Below are 18,627 nucleotides of genomic sequence, written 5' to 3'. Positions count from 1 at the left end.
TAAAGTTTTCCTGTTTCCCCTAATTACGACTCCGCATGTGATGTAATTTTCAATAAGCTGAAAATAAATGAAAAAGACATACGAGGATTTCAGAATATACCAAATAACAGAGTTGCTGTGAAATTTCTTGAGGCCAATGTTTTTGACGTCTTTATACGACAGTATGAAGACAAAGTGATTAATTTTGGTGACGGGGAAAAGGCCCTAGTAATTAATTTGAGCAGTGTATATACTATGTATCAGTACGTACACCCTTTGATTTGGAAGACTCCCCTTTTAACTAGTGTCCTCAGCCAGTATGGAAAAGTCCTCCATCTAAGACATAACACTTTTTCTCATGGGAGGGCGAGTGGTCTGCTAAATGGAACATGCACTGTGAAAATGGAAATAAAGAAAAACATCCCATCCTCCATAAATATCTGTGGTTATTATGTTGTCTTTCTATACAATGGACAAAAAGAGACGAGTTACAAATGCGGAAGAGACTCTCAAATGGCAGTTAATTGTAACATGGATAGCGAACCGAAGTTAAATTTTTTCAATTTGAATGACTTTCCAGCAATGCCTGGTAAGGATTCTAATAAGGGTGATGTACCTGACGGAAATGGATCTTCTGATATCCAGCATGCGAAAGATAATGAAGGAAATGCGGAGCCACCATCTGATAAAAATAATACTGGCATTGACAAAGAGGAATCTAGCATCATTGAAAAGGCCCAGATGGATAATGTATGCGAAGTAGTAGAACAACTTGCAACTTTTCCCTTATCCAAAAGTGTTGATGATGCTACTGGAAACACAATTGAAATAGAGGATAATCACAAGTCTTGGATTTGTAATGTTACAAAACTAATAATGATGATATAAAGGATACGGACAGTGACTGATATTTTTGCAATAAAAAGTGCACCCGAAGGTGCTTCTCAAGTAATAGAAATAACTGATGATGAAGGGCCTCGCTCACAAGTCTCTCTCCCGTTGACGATGATAAAAATGAAGAATGGACAGTCTTGTAGAAATTGTTGTAACGGCTTCAGTGTATAGGAATGATGAATCTGTGGAAGATATGCCTGAAGAATGTGATTTGGATTTAGAGATAAATAAAGAAAGTTATTTTGAAGATGATTTGGAAAATGATGATAAAAGTTCAAACATGATGTCAGAAGGTCAGTGGAATTTAGACTTAGAAACTGTAGGTAAATTAAGGTTCACTAAAGGAAAATCCATTAAAGAAAAAAAGAGGGAAGCAAAAATGAATGGGAAAGGTAGGTTGTCAAAGAAAAAGAAAATTTAATAGTTTCATTTTCGGTTATATAATGGCTCTTTATGTTGCCACTTTAAATATTAATGGCTTAAATGAGGTAAAAAGCAAATGAATCTTGTGTCTCTTATCATGTACTATAAAATTGATATCCTGTTAATTCAAGAGCATAATGTTAAATGTCGACGCGGGAAAGTTTGGGCATCTTCTCTGCGTAACTGTTAACAATATGTCCGCTGCGTGATGGGAAAACAACTTGCTTGCTGCGAAGTCGTAAACAGCTGTTTTGCGGTAAAGAAAAGTTTGGTAATTGAATTTTGGGCCACTCGATATAAGACATAAGCGTATACTCTGTCCCATCTCAAAAAAAAAAAAGAAAAAAAAATTATTTACGAGTGAACAAGTTCCCTTTTGTGGGCACTAAGGGTGATTTTGGACCCTTTCCCTACTTCCTCTCTCCCTTTATGACGAGCCAAAGTCTTTGATGACGAGCAAGAAAAAGGAACCATCGGCTCGTTTTCCCCGCCGCCTGGTCTAAAGTGGTGGGAGTGGGAGGGAAGCTTGGCCCTTTTTGTGTTTTAGACCTAGAAGCGGACGGATGTGCATGGCCTTGGAGGAAATTAAGCGATTTAGGAGGTAAGCATTGCAGTGTACTGAGATTCTATAAACTAAGAGCTAAGAGAGGGTTGTTGCTGATGAATAACAATTGATAGCTAAATAGAGAAGTGAATGTGATGGAAATACAGGCTCGTTCAACGAGTGTCGTTAGGGGTCATGTGCACAAATTATGATGCCGTTCCCCTTCAGGAATGTAGGCAGCGGACCACGAGGGGATTAAGACGGACGGTCCTTACGGTGGGAAAGCAAACGATTTGGTAAGTAAAAGAGTATTATTTTGTTAAGAGATCATTATAATTTAATAATGAATCACTGAATGAGAGATCTTATACTTGATAATGAATTAATGCATGAGAGGTCGTAAGGGGTTGGACCAGGGTGAAACGCGCTATGGGCCGGTGTAGCTGACGGGTAGAGATCGCTCATGACATTTTTAATTCCTCGAAGTGCATGGTAATGCCTAGGTATATTTCTTAAAGATTCTATGTGCAGTTATAGTTATTTTAACCATTGTGATCACTTAGAAATTGATTCTAATGTGAGTTAAGGGATTATCTGTCCTAGTGTTAAGGAGTTATCATTTAACTAAAATGGCAAAATTGTCACCACTGTGAATATTTGTTTGTTCATTTTTTCAGTGACCGATTGTAATAAAGGAAACTAAGACAGTCGCGTATCACTCAAACCCACGGGCCGACCACATTAAAGATTTTTCAGTTTTGAGTTATCTCGCTCATTTGACGAGTATAGTGTTTAATCCAATAATCAATTTAAAAGGAGGTACAATGATATGTATGAATAATAAAACAAGTATAAAACTTTTAACAAAGGAAATGGACATTAATGGAAGAATTGTGGGTGTAAGAATATGTTACAATAAATGTATTATACCTGTCATAAATGTTTATGCTCCATCTGGTACAAGTAAACCTGCAGAAAGGGAAGACTTCTTTAGAAATGAAATTTTGTACTACCTGAGACATCATAATGATTATCTAATCTTTGGGGGTGACTTCAACTGCATAACAAGCACAAGAGATTGCAGTAATAATAACAAAACCTTGTTGTCAAAGTCTATGAGCACTCTTGAGAGACAATTACAAATTCTCGAACAGAATACCAGGGTACACTTATATACGTGAAAAGTATGGATCAAGGATAGGTAGGATGTATACTGTCAAGTTATTTGATGCTATAATATCTGCTGACACTAAACCACAGTATGGTTGTTTTGAGGCTAAAAATGAACACACATGAAATTTGCACAAGTTATTGGAAGTTAAATGTGAAAGTTTTAGATTCTGATGAAACTGAAGGAAATTTTATGCATGTATGGCAGGGTATAAAGCAGAAAAAAGGTACATTTGATAACATACTTGTATGGTGGGACTGGGCAATATTACAGTGTAAAACATTCTTTGTCAAATTATGTAAAAAGATATTGCAAGAAAAGTATGGCTTGTTAAACTTGCTGCAAACAAGATTACGGCATCTTTATGACATAAACTACAAAACTAGTGTAAATTATGACAATATTAAGCTTCTCAAAAATAGGATTTGTGACATCCAGAATGAAATTTTAGAAGGTATCAAAATAAGAGCCAAACTAAATGATCTTACAATGGGTGAAAAAAAATGTTTGCACATCTACTTGGGTGCCGAAAAAAAGAAAATCATACTAGCATTACCAGCATAAAACAACCAGATGGTTCCATTATAGAAAGTACAGAGGGAATGTCTGTTTTGTTCATGAAACTTACCTGTCAGATATATATATAGCTGTATTTCTGACGTCCGACAGAATTTCAAAACTCGCGGCACACGTAGTGGGCGGCCAGGTGGTAGTACCCATTCCCGCCGCTGGGAGGCGGATCAGGAACCATTCCCATTTTCTGTTCATATTTTTTCTGTCGCCGGTGCTGGAAACAACTGTTTACAGTACCTCTGTCTAGGATTTTTTATTTATCTCGCTTTAAAATTATCTGGAGGTTGACTTTTGGTATCGACTTCTGGATTGTTGGATTGGCACGCGTAATAATGGATTGGTTTTTTATTTGGATTGGCTTTTGCTGTACATGATGTCGGGATCAAGTACTGGAAGTTTCAGAGTGTGTGATGGAGTGAATGTAAGGTGAGGCTTCTTAAACCTTCAGTTGATCCTCACACAGTTGTATGGAATGCAGGGGGCATGTTTGCTTGGTTGATGATCGGTGCAATGAATGCAAGGATTTGTCTGATGATAAATGGAAGATGTATGAGACCTATCGACGTAAATTGGAGCGCGAGAGAGTCAGGAGGTCTTCCTGCAAGAGCAGTTCTACGAAAAAGTAAGGAATGTAACATTTCTCCTCCTCTAACACCGGTAGATTTTGCCTCCAACCTATCCTGTTTGTGCCTTCGGGCCCCAGTGCTGTGTCTGGAGAAGGTAACACCCCTTTCTCTGATTCTTGAGTCTAATCGCGCTCTTGAATCGAAAGTGTTGGCCTTAGAAACTGGCCCTGTGAAAGTTTGTGATAGTTTGCCCTAGGGGTGTGGAGGGGGCGTCAGATCGGCCCCCATAATGCCTCTAGGCCTAGACCTCTATCGGACTCCCAGGACTCAGGGTGTGGGTATTGTTCGAAAGCCGCAAGAGGGTTACGGGGGCTCCCCACCGATCTGGCGTCCCTTCGGCAGGCCTTGTTGCTAAGTCCCAGGCTGCAAAGGATGCGCGCACGAGCGCGTGATCCTGAAGGCATTGCTTTTTCGTCCTCCGGAAGCGTCCTCCCCGCGCAAGGGGTGGAGCGCTCGGAGAGACTCGCGTCCGTTGAAAAGGACTTTTCGTTTTGAGGACGCTTCACGTCCTATGTCACCACTTTCGTCAGAGGACGCGTATGACGCTTTTCCTCCTCAGAAGAGAGGTAGAGTTTCTACCGACGAGGACGTTGGTTTCCGCGCACAGGCGTGTTCACCTGAGAGGCAGGTAGCTGTACCTGCTAGAAGGAAGGAGGCGTCCCCTCGCCCTCGCCTTCTCGCAGGGTCAGCCTGCCCCTTCTTCTGCTCCTTCATCACCTACGAAGGATATCCTTGTGTCCCTTCAGGACCAGATTATGTCTCTTATGGCTCAGAGGACTCGCCCAGCAGCAGTCGAGCCTAAGCGTAGAAAGGACGTTAGGCTGCCCGTCAAGAGGACGAAGCAGTCTCATTCTCTCTTGTCTTGTTCGTCTCTCTCTCCACCTCCGGATCGTCACCGTTCTCGTTCTCCAAGTAGATCTTTCGCTTTCGCTGTAGAGGACGCTCGCCAGGACGCTCGGCGTTCGAAGGCATTGCAGGACGCTTTGCGTTCTCGGCAGGACGCTATTGAGGACGCTCGGCAGACGCTCGCCGTCGAAGCAGGACGCTTTTCGAACGAGGCAGGACGCTTTGAGGACGCTCTAGCAGGACGCTGCTGGCTAAGCAGGGCGCCTCTCGTCAGGAAGCTCGCGCTTCCTCTCGTAGGGACGTGTCTGCTAAGACAGTTCCCGTTGCTTCAAAGGACGCGCTACGTTCGCAGGATGTCCGTCCTTCTAAGGATTGTCGTAAGGGCGATTTCGTACCTGAAGCGGGTACTTCCAATCAACGGAAGTCTTTGTTCAGGCCTGAGACTGCTGGACGTACGCCCTCTCCGGATGGACGTTCTCCAGTTCCTCTTAGGGAGGAAGGGGAACTTAGTAGTCCAGGGAGATTCAGTCGAAGAAGAACCTCCTGTAGCTTCAGCTGTCTCGGACTATAAGGTTCTTGTCAGGCTGTTACGTCATCCTTCGGGGATAAGTTCCAGCCGGCAGCCCCTAGGTCTCCTCCCTCTCAACTTTCGTCTTCCAAGTCCGTTAAGACCCCTGAGCTCATCGAAATGAAGACGTCGCTTTCGACCAAGAGGGCTTTCAAGAAGCTTCAAGATTTCATGTCTTGAAGGAAGGACCAGGGCAAGACCACTTTCGCCCTTCCTCCCTCTAGACTCTCCGGGAAAGGAGGACTTTGGTATGAAACCAAGGAGGAGTGGGAGTAAAGGTTCTTCGTCCGCTCTTGGGGACTTCTCCAGTTTAGTGGACGCTCAGAGGAGGTCCCTCTTATCGTCTGCTAAGGTGTCCTGGACTCCTGTGGAGAGACGGACCACCACTAGAAGGGACTGCTTCGCATTTTGAATGTCTTTAATTTCTTAGACTGGTGGCTTGGGAGTTTTAGATCTTCAGTCTAGAAGTCCTGATTCTCTCAGTCTGGGGGAGCTGTCCAGCGTGTTGTCATGTATGGACAAGGCCGTCAGGGATGGTTCGGAGGAGCTAGTTTCTCATTTTTGGAACGGCTTTCTAAAGAAAAAGAGCTCTTTTATGCAATTTTACCGCGAAGTCGGTTTCTCCCGCTCAGAAAGCGGAATTGCTCTTTGCGCCTCTTTCGGACCATCTCTTCCCCCAGGCTATGTAAAGGATCTGGCAACGAGTTTGCAGGAGAAGGCGACCCAGGACCTCTTGGTACAGTCTTCAAGATGCCCAGCAGTTCCTTCCACATCTTCATTCAGTAAACCCCCGAAGAAAGTCAAAACCCTTTCGCGGGGCGAGCAGCTCCTCGAGGGAGAGGTTTTTCGAGAGGAAGAGCTTCATTTAAAACCAAATCCACCAAATGAAGATCTTGTCCTTCAGACGCCAGTCGGGGCCAGGCTGAAGTTCTTTGCGGAGGCATGGAGGCAGAGAGGGGCGGATCCTTGGACTCTCAAGATCGTAGAGCAGGGGTACAAGATCCCCTTTTTACATCCTCCTCCTTTAACATCAACTCCCAGAGACCTCTCTCCTGTCTTATCAGGGAGAGAAGAAAAGTATCCTTTTCGATCTGTTAGACCAGATGGGTCGAAAAAAGAGCGGTGGAACAAGTCTTGGACCTGGGGTCACCGGGCTTCTACAACAGGATTTTCCTGGTGCCGAAGCAGTCCCCGTTCTGGGTTGGCGCCAGTCCTGGATGTGAGCAGGCTCAATCTTTTTGTGGAAAAGATCAAGTTCAAAATGGAGACGCCCTCAGTCGGTGCTAGGAGCCTTGAGACCTGGCGACTGGATGGTGTCTCTGGACCTGCAGGACGCGTACTTTCACGTCCCCGTCCACCCTCTTTCAAGGAAGTACCTGAGATTCGTCTTAGACAACAGTGTTTGGCAATTCAGAGCCCTTTGTTTCGGTCTCAGCACGGCCCCGATGGTTTTCACAATGATAATGAGGAATGTAGCGAAGTGGCTCCATTCGTCGGGATCAGGATATCCCTCTACCACGACGATTGGCTGATCAGAGCATCGTCGAGGCGGAAATGTCTGAAGGACCTTCAGTTAACGTTAGCCCTAGCAAAGTCTCTGGGTCTTTTGGTCAACTCCGAAAAGTCGCATCTGACCCCGACACAGTCCATCGTGTATCTGGGGATTCAGATGGATTCAGTGGCTTTTCGGGCGTTTCCATCCCAGGAACGTCAGCGGCTGGGTTTAGAGAAAGTCGCAGCCTTCTAGAGAGAGAAGCTTGTTCGGCGAGGGAGTGGATGAGTCTGCTGGGCACCATTTCCTCGCTAGAAAAGTTTGTCTCGCTGGGAAGACTGCACCTCACGCCTCTTCAATTTTTCCTTGCGGAAGAATGGAAGTCGAAGGAGGACCTGAATGCGATCCTAAGGATCTCAAACAAAGTAAAAGGCCGCTTAAGATGGGGTGGCTCGACCCTCAGAAGTTGCGAGAGGGCTTCTCCCTAAATCTTCTGAGCCCCGACCTAGTGTTGTTCTCAGACGCTTCCATTTCCGGTTGGGGAGCAACACTAGGGGGGGAGGAAGTGTCAGGCTCCTGGAGAGGGGAACAGGTAGCCTGGCACATCAATGTAAAGGAACTGGCAGCGATATTCCTGTCGCTGCAGTTCTTTGAAGACAAACTGTCAAGCAAGGTCGTTCAAGTCAACTCAGATAGTACCACAGCCCTTGCATATCTAAAGAATCAGGGAGGAACTCACTCCAGATCCCTTTTTCTCCTTGCGAGGGAAGTTCTGCTATGGGCAGACGCAAGGCACATCAAGATCTGACGAGATTCGTTGGCAGGGTTTTCAGAATGTCATGGGCGGACCTTCTCAGTCGACGAAATCAGATTCTGCCAACAGAATGGAACCTTGCAACCAGGCAAGGTTCTAGTCAACAATTATGGACATTGTGGGACGTCCTCTAGTCGACCTGTTCGCTACATCGAGGACGAAGAGGCTTCCTCTGTATTGCTCCCCGGTTCTGGATCCAGGGCAATTGCAGTGGACGCGTTGCTCTGGAACTGGACAGACCTGGATCTTTACGCCTTTCCCCCATTCAAGATCATGGGGGAGGTCATGAGGAAGTTCGCAGCTTCAGAAGGGACAAGGTTGACTCTGATTGCCCCAATGTGGCCAGCAAGCAGAGTGGTTCACAGAGGTCATGACATTCCTTGTGGACTTCCCAAGAACGTTGCCCTGGAGGAGAGATCTACTCAGACAGCCTCACTTCAAAAGGTTTCACCAAACCTCTCCGCTCTGGCTCTGACTGCGTTCAGACTATCGAAAAGTTGGCCAGAGCGAGAGGCTTTTCAAAGGCAGCTGCAAGAGCAATCGCTAATGCTCGAAGAGCCTCTTCAAGAGCTGTCTACAGTCTAAGTGGGCCTCCTTCAGGGCATGGTGCAAAAAGGAAGGAATTTCCTCTTCCACGACCTCTGTGAACCAGATAGCAGATTTCTTACTCTATCTAAGAAATGTGCAAGAAATTGGCAGTTCCTACAATTAAAGGTTATAGGAGTATGTTGTCTGCCGTTTTTTCGCCACAGAGGACTGGACCTCTCCGACAATAAGGATCTACACGATCTCTTAAGGTCGTTCGAAACCTCCAAGATTCCACAAGCAAGACCACCCGCATGGAATCTCGATGTGGTTTTGAAACATCTTATGCTAAGTCCCTTTGAGCCTCTCCATGAAGCTTCTCTAAGGGACTTGACGAGGAAAGCGCTTTTCCTAGCTTCTCTGGCGACGGCGAAGAGAGTTAGTGAAATCCAAGCGTTCAGTAGCCTAGTGGGCTTCAAGGGGGACAACGCTGTCTGCTCGTTGAGCCCGTCTTTCTTGGCTAAGAACGAGAAACCTGTCTAATCCTTGGCCGAAGAGCTTTGAAATTCAAAGGAATGTCGAGTCTCGTGGGTCAAGAACCAGAGAGAGACCTGTGCCCTGTCAGGGCTCTCAAGTTCTATGTTAATAGAAACTAAAGAGATAAGAGGTCCCTCAGGTAATCTCTGGTGCTCGGTGAAGAGACCAGATTTGCCGTTGTCGAAGAATGCTGTTGCTTTCTTCCTTGAGGGACGTCATTAAAGAGGCCATTCATCTTGCCAGAAGACTGATTTGAGCCTCTTTAAAGTGAAAGCTCACGAAGTCAGAGCCGTAGCTACTTCTCTTGCCTTCCAAAGGAATATGTCTATCAAAGATATACTTGATAGCACCTTTTGGAGGAGCAATTCCGTATTCGCCTCACATTACCTCCAGGATGTGAGAACGATTTACGAGAACTGTAGTTCTTTGGGGCCTTACATTTCGGCAGACACAGTTTTGGGGACTGAAGGTAGCTCTCTCCCTATCCCTTAGCTTAGTTAGGTTAGTTTTTTATTGTGTTTTTGGTTTGATGGTGAGATCTTCTGTGGAAATCTCCCATTCCTTAGTTTTAATGTCTGGGGGGTTTTTTGGTTAGTTGGTCAGGTGGTGGTCGGTTGCTGTTTTACTGCCATATGTTTGGCTAGATGGTCTTGTCACATGAGGTCACGTCCCTGTTGACAGAGCAATCCAGAGTGCACCAGCACTACAGGTCCAAACAAACCTGGCTGGCAACTCTGATAAAAGCAGAAGCAGGCTTAAGTGACAGTAATCACAGAGTCTACTTTGCTATCAGGTAAGGAACCAAGAAGTAAATCTTTTACTTAATTTAGTTTCCTAAAAATCCTATTCTGTCTCTACCCACCATCCGAAGGTGGGATTCAGCTATATATATATCTGACAGGTAAGTTTCATGAACAAAATGTTATTGTTATAATACAATTAGTTTGTTCATACTTACCTGGCAGATATATATAATTAGAGTGCCCACCCTCCCTCCTCCCCTCAGGAGACAAGGGTCATGAATAAATATGAACAGAAAATGGGAATGGATCCTGATATCCGCCTGCCCAGCGGCGGGAATGGGTAACTACCACCTGGCCGCCACTACGTGTGCCGCGAGTTTTGAAATTCTGTCGGACGTCAGAAATACAGCTATATATATCTGCCAGGTAAGTATGAACAAACTTAATTGTATTATAACAATAACATTTTTATTAAAGAGCATTTTGAAAGATTATTTAAAATGGTCGCAGGTCAGGAAAAAAGTCAAGACTATTTTCTTAGCTTCTGTAATTCTAGTTTGGACCAGGAAGATGTACATTTGTTAAGCAGAAACTTAGAGGAAGCTGAGGTTTTCGATGCTGTCAAGAGTATGTGTAAAGGTAAATCACCTGGATATGACGGGCTTCCTATAGAATTCTACAAAAAGTTTTGGTGTATAAATAAAATCTGACATAATGAAGGTGTTCAAATTCATTACCACTATGAAATGTATGTCAGATAGTCAATCCTTTGGTATAAAAAAATTATTAGCTAAAACATGAGATTTATCCTTGGTGGAAAACTGGAGACCTATAACCCTACTGATTGTTGACTATAAAATCTTTGCCAAAGTTTTAGCAAACAGATTGAGATGTGTTACTGGGAAGATTATCTCCCCGGAAAAATATTATTACAATTGTGAATTGTAATAATACGATTCGAGATGTAATTTTTCATGCAAAACAAAACTGTAAAGATATGGCAATCCTAAGCTTAGACTGGTCTAAAGCCTTTGGTAGGGTTAATATGGATTTTGTTTTTAAAGTAATGAAGAAATTTGGTTTACCAGAGGAATTTGTGGACCTAGTTCGAGTTTTGTATAAGGATTGTAAAAGTCGTATTTTTGTAAATGGATTTATTATTTCCTCGTTTTGTATTAAAAGATCTGGTCTTACAGGGCTGCCCGATGTCAATGCTGTTATATTGTATATTTCAAGAACCTTTATATAGGGCAATGAAGAGTAACAACAAGATAATAGGGCCAAGCCTTCCTAACAGTGTAAATATATCTGCAGGGTTATGCAGATGATTCATCTATGATTTTGTCAACTGATGATTCAGTTAGAGTGCTATAAAGAAATACAATTGTTTGAAATTGAGAAAGGTGCACAGCTAAACAAGGACACAATTAGTATAATTGGGTTTGGTCAATGGGAGAACCTAAACACCTGGCCTCTCAGTTGGTTAAAAACTGTTAAAAGTATAAAAATTCTCGTCATAGTTTATTATAATGATTTTGAGATGACCTGTGAAGAGAATTGGTCTCGCCTTGCTAAAAATATTGAAATATCAGTAGCTATGCTTAGTCCAAGACAACTGTCTATTTTCCAGAAGGCTATTATTATTAATTCTCTAGTTCTGTCTAAAGTTTGGTATATTTCTCACACCTTGCCTCCATCAAAAAGTACATTGTTCAAATAAATATGCATATTTTCCGGTATGTCTGGAGTGGTACTTACCATCCTGTAACGCAGGGAAAAAAGGGGGGATTTTTTTTTTTTTTTATTACTCTTTGTTTGTTATAAAAAAAAGGTGGATTCGGAATAATAAATGTTTATTTTAAATCATTAGCGATTTTCAGTTCGACAGCTCTGAGTGATATTAAAAAGGATATAGGTTTGAGCAATTTCTATTGCAAGATGAGAATAAGCTTCTTGTTAGATTAGAACGGAATTAATGAGATTTAATTTCATCAACATCATTTTATTCAGTAACAACTGATGTCATCAGGAAACAGGTTTCTCGGCATCGAAAAAATTCCCCAAACTTGGAATAGTAAAGACTACTATAAATTTATAAGGCCAGAAAAATGCACCAAAAATTGAAGAGAGTTATCCACTTTTGGACTGGAAAATGGTATGGGAGAGCATAAACAAGCCTTTCATTGGTATCATGGAAAGGGAGTTTGCCTTTAAATATGCACATGGAACCTTGGCGACCAACAACCGGCTAAAAATGTTAAATATAAAAAAGTGATAATTGTGAAATATTGAATACAACTTGCATATTTCTTAATTTTGTAGTCACATAAAAAAACAAAAACAAAAATCATTGGGCTATTTCAAAAGAGTGTTATTCAATACTTGTAAAATAGAGATAATTTTTGTTTTGAAAAACATTAATGTTCAGTTTCAATTATAGGACTAAAAAGGATCTTAATAGTGCCATTGTATTAATTGTAGGGTATTTATATGCTATTTGCGTCAGTAAAAAGAAACATTACACAAAAGAGGAAACAGATGCCTTTATTAAAAGCAAATTTTTTTATGATAGGTGGCTATTAAAGAACAATTACAAAGAAAGAATAAAAATATTTTCACAATAGAGTACATTAATTACTATTTTTGAATAGCCAGTATTAATTTTGTAAGTAATACCACTAATACCTAGTGTTAAGAAAAAAAAGTTTTAAAGCCTAGTTAATAATAAAAAATGAAATCCATGGTAATTTGTAAATATTGTAGGTATACATTTTTGTAATATTTTGTAATATCTTACTTATGTAAATAACATAAAAGTTGAAAATAAAAAAAAAATTCTATTTTACATGTATGACAGGCAGCAGTGTTTGGCTGATTTTCACGACAAATAAATGTTGTATCCTGACATTTTTATATTTTTATTCTATTCAAGACTCAATCGTCCTTATCTTTGTGAATAAACGGGGACCCTTTGTATCACGAGCAAACAGAAATAAGAGAAAAGCTCCACAAACCGAGAAAAATCGTTGGCCTCGTTCTCACTCCCGGTTTATCTGGAGTTCACCGAACCAGGACTTCAGACGGACCAACGAGTCGTTTGAAGTCTTTCCTTCTGATTTGCATCGCACGAATACAAACACGAAAGAGGCCAGCAAGTGAATCGCGGGTGATTATTATTATTATTTTTTTTTGTACTATATCTTGTGTTTTATGCATAACTATAAACGCCCTAACGTTTGCCTCTGTCCGAATCTGTAATGTCGCTTATAAAGTCGGATCTGAGGTCAGTGGGAGCACAGGACGTAACTTTCAGGGGAAATATTTTGACATTGAATCGAATTCTCATTGGCTTGGTAGTTTTTGGTTGCAGGTTAAAAAGGTAATACGTATGACATTTTGTGTAACTGCAATTACATAATTTGAATCTTATTAAATGATGATGTTGCTTTGACCACACTTCGACCCAAGATGTTGCAAAATAAGCCAGCACCTATCACTGATAATGTATAGAGGTAAGAATTTCCAATATCTTAGACACTAGGACAGGTGAGCAGACAGACGCATTGGCTTTGCCTCACCATGAAGGAGATATATCGCCAATTTGCCTCATTTCATAGATGACTTTAATCGGGAAATAAGGCATTATTTTTAGCATAACAGATATTGTTTCCTATGGAGAATGACCAAAGCGAATACGGCTGATACTATATCACATCTATAAACTCCTGGAGTAACGTCAGATCTTTTAGTATTATAAAAAAAATTTACAAAATTCGTATCATTTAACCAATGCTCTTATAAGATAAACGACATTGTTTATGTAACATTGTTGCAACATGTCCTGTTCTTAGGCTTACGAGTATTACAGTAACAATGTACTCAAAGACCTTTAAACTTATTTCCAATTTCATCTCAACTTGAAAAGAGTAATCAGCACCGCTAAACATTCCTAAATGTGATTTTCTAATAAAGTCTTGATATCTGTCGTCCATGGCGCCTTTTTCGTATAAAAAATAAGAATTTGGGAAACCCGAGCCAGACTGTATGCGCAAACTCTCAGAGTTTAATGAATCCAGACTTGACACATGTTTTTCCTTCTTTCTCAATTATCTTAGAAATAAGAAGCAAATGATATGATTTCCATGGGATTATATCTCTTAACACACTTTTGAAATATCTTGAAAGAAGCGATCATAAAAACAAACTAATTCAGTAATACTGACAAGCTTCCGCATAAATCTAACTTGTCAAGAGACCCACCGATAGCGAGGGAATCTTATCGAAGCCAGGCCTGTGGACTCAGAAAAATAAAGCTAAATTGCAAAGAAAAAGAGAGTAGAGAGGCTGACCATTTTTTTTTATTTCTCTGTCTGTTATCGAAAATACAAAGAGAACGGAATCTTGGTAACGGAAGTATTAATTAAGCGGATATAAAGATTTTGCTTATGAAGCGATGAATGATCATGATAATTATATAATTTTACTAAAAATATTACAAAATTTTGATCAAATTGAGCCTGACTGTATTCAATTAAATCAATATTTATTTCCGTTAAAATTTAAATTTTACCACCACAAAAGTTTCCAAACACGAACAATAGCCAGTAAGTTTTTCATTCACAACAGAAGAAAAAAGCAAAAAATAAATAAAAAAACTTCAACTTGAAAATAATTTATCCACAGAATGATTAATGACCATCATGTAAAATGAGATTATCGTTTGATAAATGAAGACTATGGGATTAACAACTGAAAAAATGAGTTTGTACAGCTAAGGGCAGAAAAAAATATATAAAAGATGATATAAAAGAGAAGAGATAAATTGCTGCTTAAAAAGTATTATTCTGAATTGAATGAGAAATATTAATTTTTTAAGCAACATCACTTCGTGTTATAACGAACTGAAAAAATAAATACAAGATATTGGACGAGACATACCGATATAAAAATGGGACTCTCGCATTACAGAGGGAGAGAGAGTCACTCGCTCTCACTTTCGAGAGGAGACTTAATCCTGAGACCATATCTGTAAAAGGAGGAACCCGACTTGAAAGCAACTCCAAAGGAAGGAAATAAAGTCCTATTGGGATCCGAACGCATTCCCTCAAAGGACCTGACGAATCAGTGAGATTGCGGAGAAGAAGAGGCGCTGTCAAATTTTGATAGGATCCAATTTTACATTTTTTTTTTCCTTTTTTTTACCGTAGGGATTGAGTAACTGCAGAGAAAATTGTATCACCTAAATGTTGCAGCAGTTCAATGAGCTTCGTTAATCATTGCTAATTTAGTTAATTATAAAATTTTTTCTGGGATTGTTATAAACTTGAAGAGAGGCAGAAGGTTACCTGATAAGCTAAAGAATAAAACAACCTTTTGTTTAAATTCATGGTTTCATAACATCTTTCTGAAGCTAATCATTCTTTTTTTAATTAGGGTGTTTTCCTGCATACGTATGCTAAATAACTGTTTCACATTTATTGACTTTGGATTTTTCTGCGAATCATACATCGAAATTCTGAATTTTATATATATATATATATTATATATATATATATATATATATAGATATATATTATAGTATATACGTAATATATATATATATATATAATTTTATTATATATACGTATATAATATATATATATAATATATATATTATATATATAAATATTATTATATATATATATATCATGGTCTACATAATGTATGTATGAATGAAAATTTTGTTACCCCACGAAATTCGATAACCATTGACTTTTTAGTAAGACATTTATTGAATTTCTCATACACTGTCGTAAGATGCTGAAGCGAAACATCAATCAGATCAGCAAATTGAAACCTAATTCTCATTGGTGAACCTTATTTACGGATGTGAGCATTTATGTTCTTAAGCATGTGAGTGAATTTATTCTTTACGATAAACCGACTTTTTCAGCAGCAGTATTTATTAATCCGTATTTTATAAATATGAGAGTATATTGTGTAAATATTTCAGTATTTAAGTGATTTTTTAAGCACAAAGGAATTATATCCTATGCAAATTTGCAGGTATACCTACACAAGCCCTGAATCGACAACCGACGCAGTTTCCTTCGATTTTTATGCTTCATTTCACTGGGCTATTTGATGATTATGCTGCCTATCACGAACATCATACTGCCAATCTGTGGCTGAGATTAGAAGCTGAAATGCAACATTTAATGGAAGAAAAATAGTTATTTCGCTGCGCTCATTGCAATTTCGTTTGCTTCGTGTCGCCACAACGATGCTCTCTCTCTCTCTCTCTCTCTCTCTCTCTCTCTCTCTCTCTCTCTCTCTCTCTCTCTCTCTCTCTCAGCTGTGAGATGACTTATTCTTTTTATGCGGTTATATGTTTGACATTACGTGGTACGTACACTACAATCTCCTGATTAACAGGGGAACACAGAAACAAATAAAGAAAATGACAGTATCCGATAGCAGCTGTCAAAATGTAAGGTAAACGAACTATTGTACCGTGAACTAAATATTCAGTTTATTCTTAGTTTTACGTCCAACTCAGTTGGTCAAGTTTTCGGTTTTTGTTTGTTATCCTGATGTCAAACATTTGTAACATGCGAAGCGAGCGTTAACAGGGAAGACTTTAGAGTCTTATTGTCGATGCTGCAGTGGCATCTGTACAATATAGCAATACCTTTATTTTTCGTTATATAAGCACACAGAAGACTAGGGGCTATGTTTATTATAACGTTTTGCAATTAGTGCGTTTGCGCATTCGAAAAGAAAGTCAAAAAGGAAAGAAAGAGTTATCATTTAAGAGAAGAAACATAAAACAAGGAAATAAACAGGAAAATTAAGATCCCCATCGTATAACATGTGGGTTGAATTCCTACATGGATCAGTAAGTCTAAAGTTGAATTCATCCTAATAATTCTATAGATAAATTTATCTAAATCACTCTCAACCCAAATTGACCTACCGAGCGTAGCATATTTTTCAATCCAGTCACTTTACTTCTCTGATAATTCATTGTGCTTTCATTCATACTTGTTTTTTTGATAGATATACTATAAAAATTCTTTAAATTCATGTAAGAATTAAGATACTGTTCAAACCATATGATGTTTCTCAATGTGTGGAAAGACACAAATGTAATCAAAGAGGCTATGAAGCCATACATAAATATGTTAGATTGGTCATTGTATTTTGCCTACCAGAATTTGTTAACATTATTCTAAAGATATTACAGTGTAACTTACATATTCATAGTTAACATTTTTTATAGTTTGAAACTCATGCTTAATGTTGTCCTTAGCTCTCACATAATCTAAATGTAGTCAGAGAAGTTTAGATAATTTTAAATCAGAATATCTGTGATTGACAATACAGAATTTCAGTTTATATCAATTTGCCAGTCGAGCCGTCAGTGGCATAAAAAATCGTGACATTTCACCTTTACACCATTCTGTCAAATGAATAATTTTCCAAGTTGATTTACAGAAATATCAGAAAGTAAACAATAATATTTTTCTGAGGCATTGCTTTCAAGATAGTATAAAAACAAACTATGCCTTCATATAAAGTGTTGGAAAATAATACTTTTTAATCAGAAAGGTTTATAGGTCCTTGTTTTTTTATTGACTACAAGCAATAATGTACACCAGGGTTTCGTTTAGTTTATATCTTTTCATTTCGTGTTTTTTTTATAACTCTATATACACGGGAATATTTTCTTTATTCCTCATCATATCAAATTATTTTTCGAGAACTGACGTTGAATTATCTGAAGTACATCATGACGATTGTGTAATGTTAAAATATATATAAATATATATATTAATCTGAACTTAGAAATGCTCATTTTATCTAAAGCTGTCATTCCAGCCAAACAAGATTACTTTTCAAATAGAAACCTGATTACATTATGCAGCAGCACTGATAATTTCCATCAAATTGACAATATTCTGTTATGATGCGCTGTGTATTTTCACTCTAATTCAATTAAATACTTTTTTTTGCATTTATGCCAATTGCAGAACTTTTCTGATTTTCTAGTTCTAATATCTTCTTCTCGGTTTCCTTATAATTTTTTATTAATTCTCTTTCCCTACTTTGGTCCTTTTTCTGAGTAATATTTTTTTTTCTTCTTTTACATTAATATCTTTATTCTTGTCTTTGGGGTATGTAATTATTCCATTTGTGCCTATAATCAGTTAGAATCCCCATAACTTCAGCAGTGCATTTTCATCAAATTTCCTGTTTTACTGATCTTTCTTTCTTATCAGAATTAAAATAATGAAGCTGTTGAAGAGCTTTATTTCAATGGATCTATGTAAAATGTAAATGTTTCAAGGAAGGTAAGTTAGCTGGGCGGCGATTCATCCTGTTAGGTGGGAATGTTCTTCTCATACAGTTTGAATGTTTGTGTGCAATGATGCACTAGCATCCCTAGCATTTACAAAATGTAAATTTCTACCAATATGAATCGGTCCTCTTGACAACCTCTTTAATGTATATGATTTATTTCCTCTGCTTGACAATGTCTGAGTAAAGACGAAAGCGCTTGGATTTCTGACTATCATTTTCCTGTGGAATTCGCTTATTTATGAAGTCACGTGCATCTACTGTGATTTTTAAGCATATATATATATATATATATATATATATATATATATAATATATATATATATATATATATATATATATATATATATATATATATATATATATATATATATATATATATATATATATATATATATATATATATATATATTATATATATAGCTATATATATACTATATATATATATATATATATATATATATATATATATATATATATATATATATATATATATATAGTTCAGGATTTTAAGCCAGAACCAAGGAAAACTAATTTCTCTTTATAAACAAG

This window comes from Macrobrachium nipponense, chromosome 17 (genome assembly GCF_015104395.2).
Source record: "Macrobrachium nipponense isolate FS-2020 chromosome 17, ASM1510439v2, whole genome shotgun sequence".
Lineage (NCBI taxonomy): Eukaryota > Metazoa > Arthropoda > Malacostraca > Decapoda > Palaemonidae > Macrobrachium > Macrobrachium nipponense.
Note: the sequence above shows the minus strand (reverse complement) of the source record.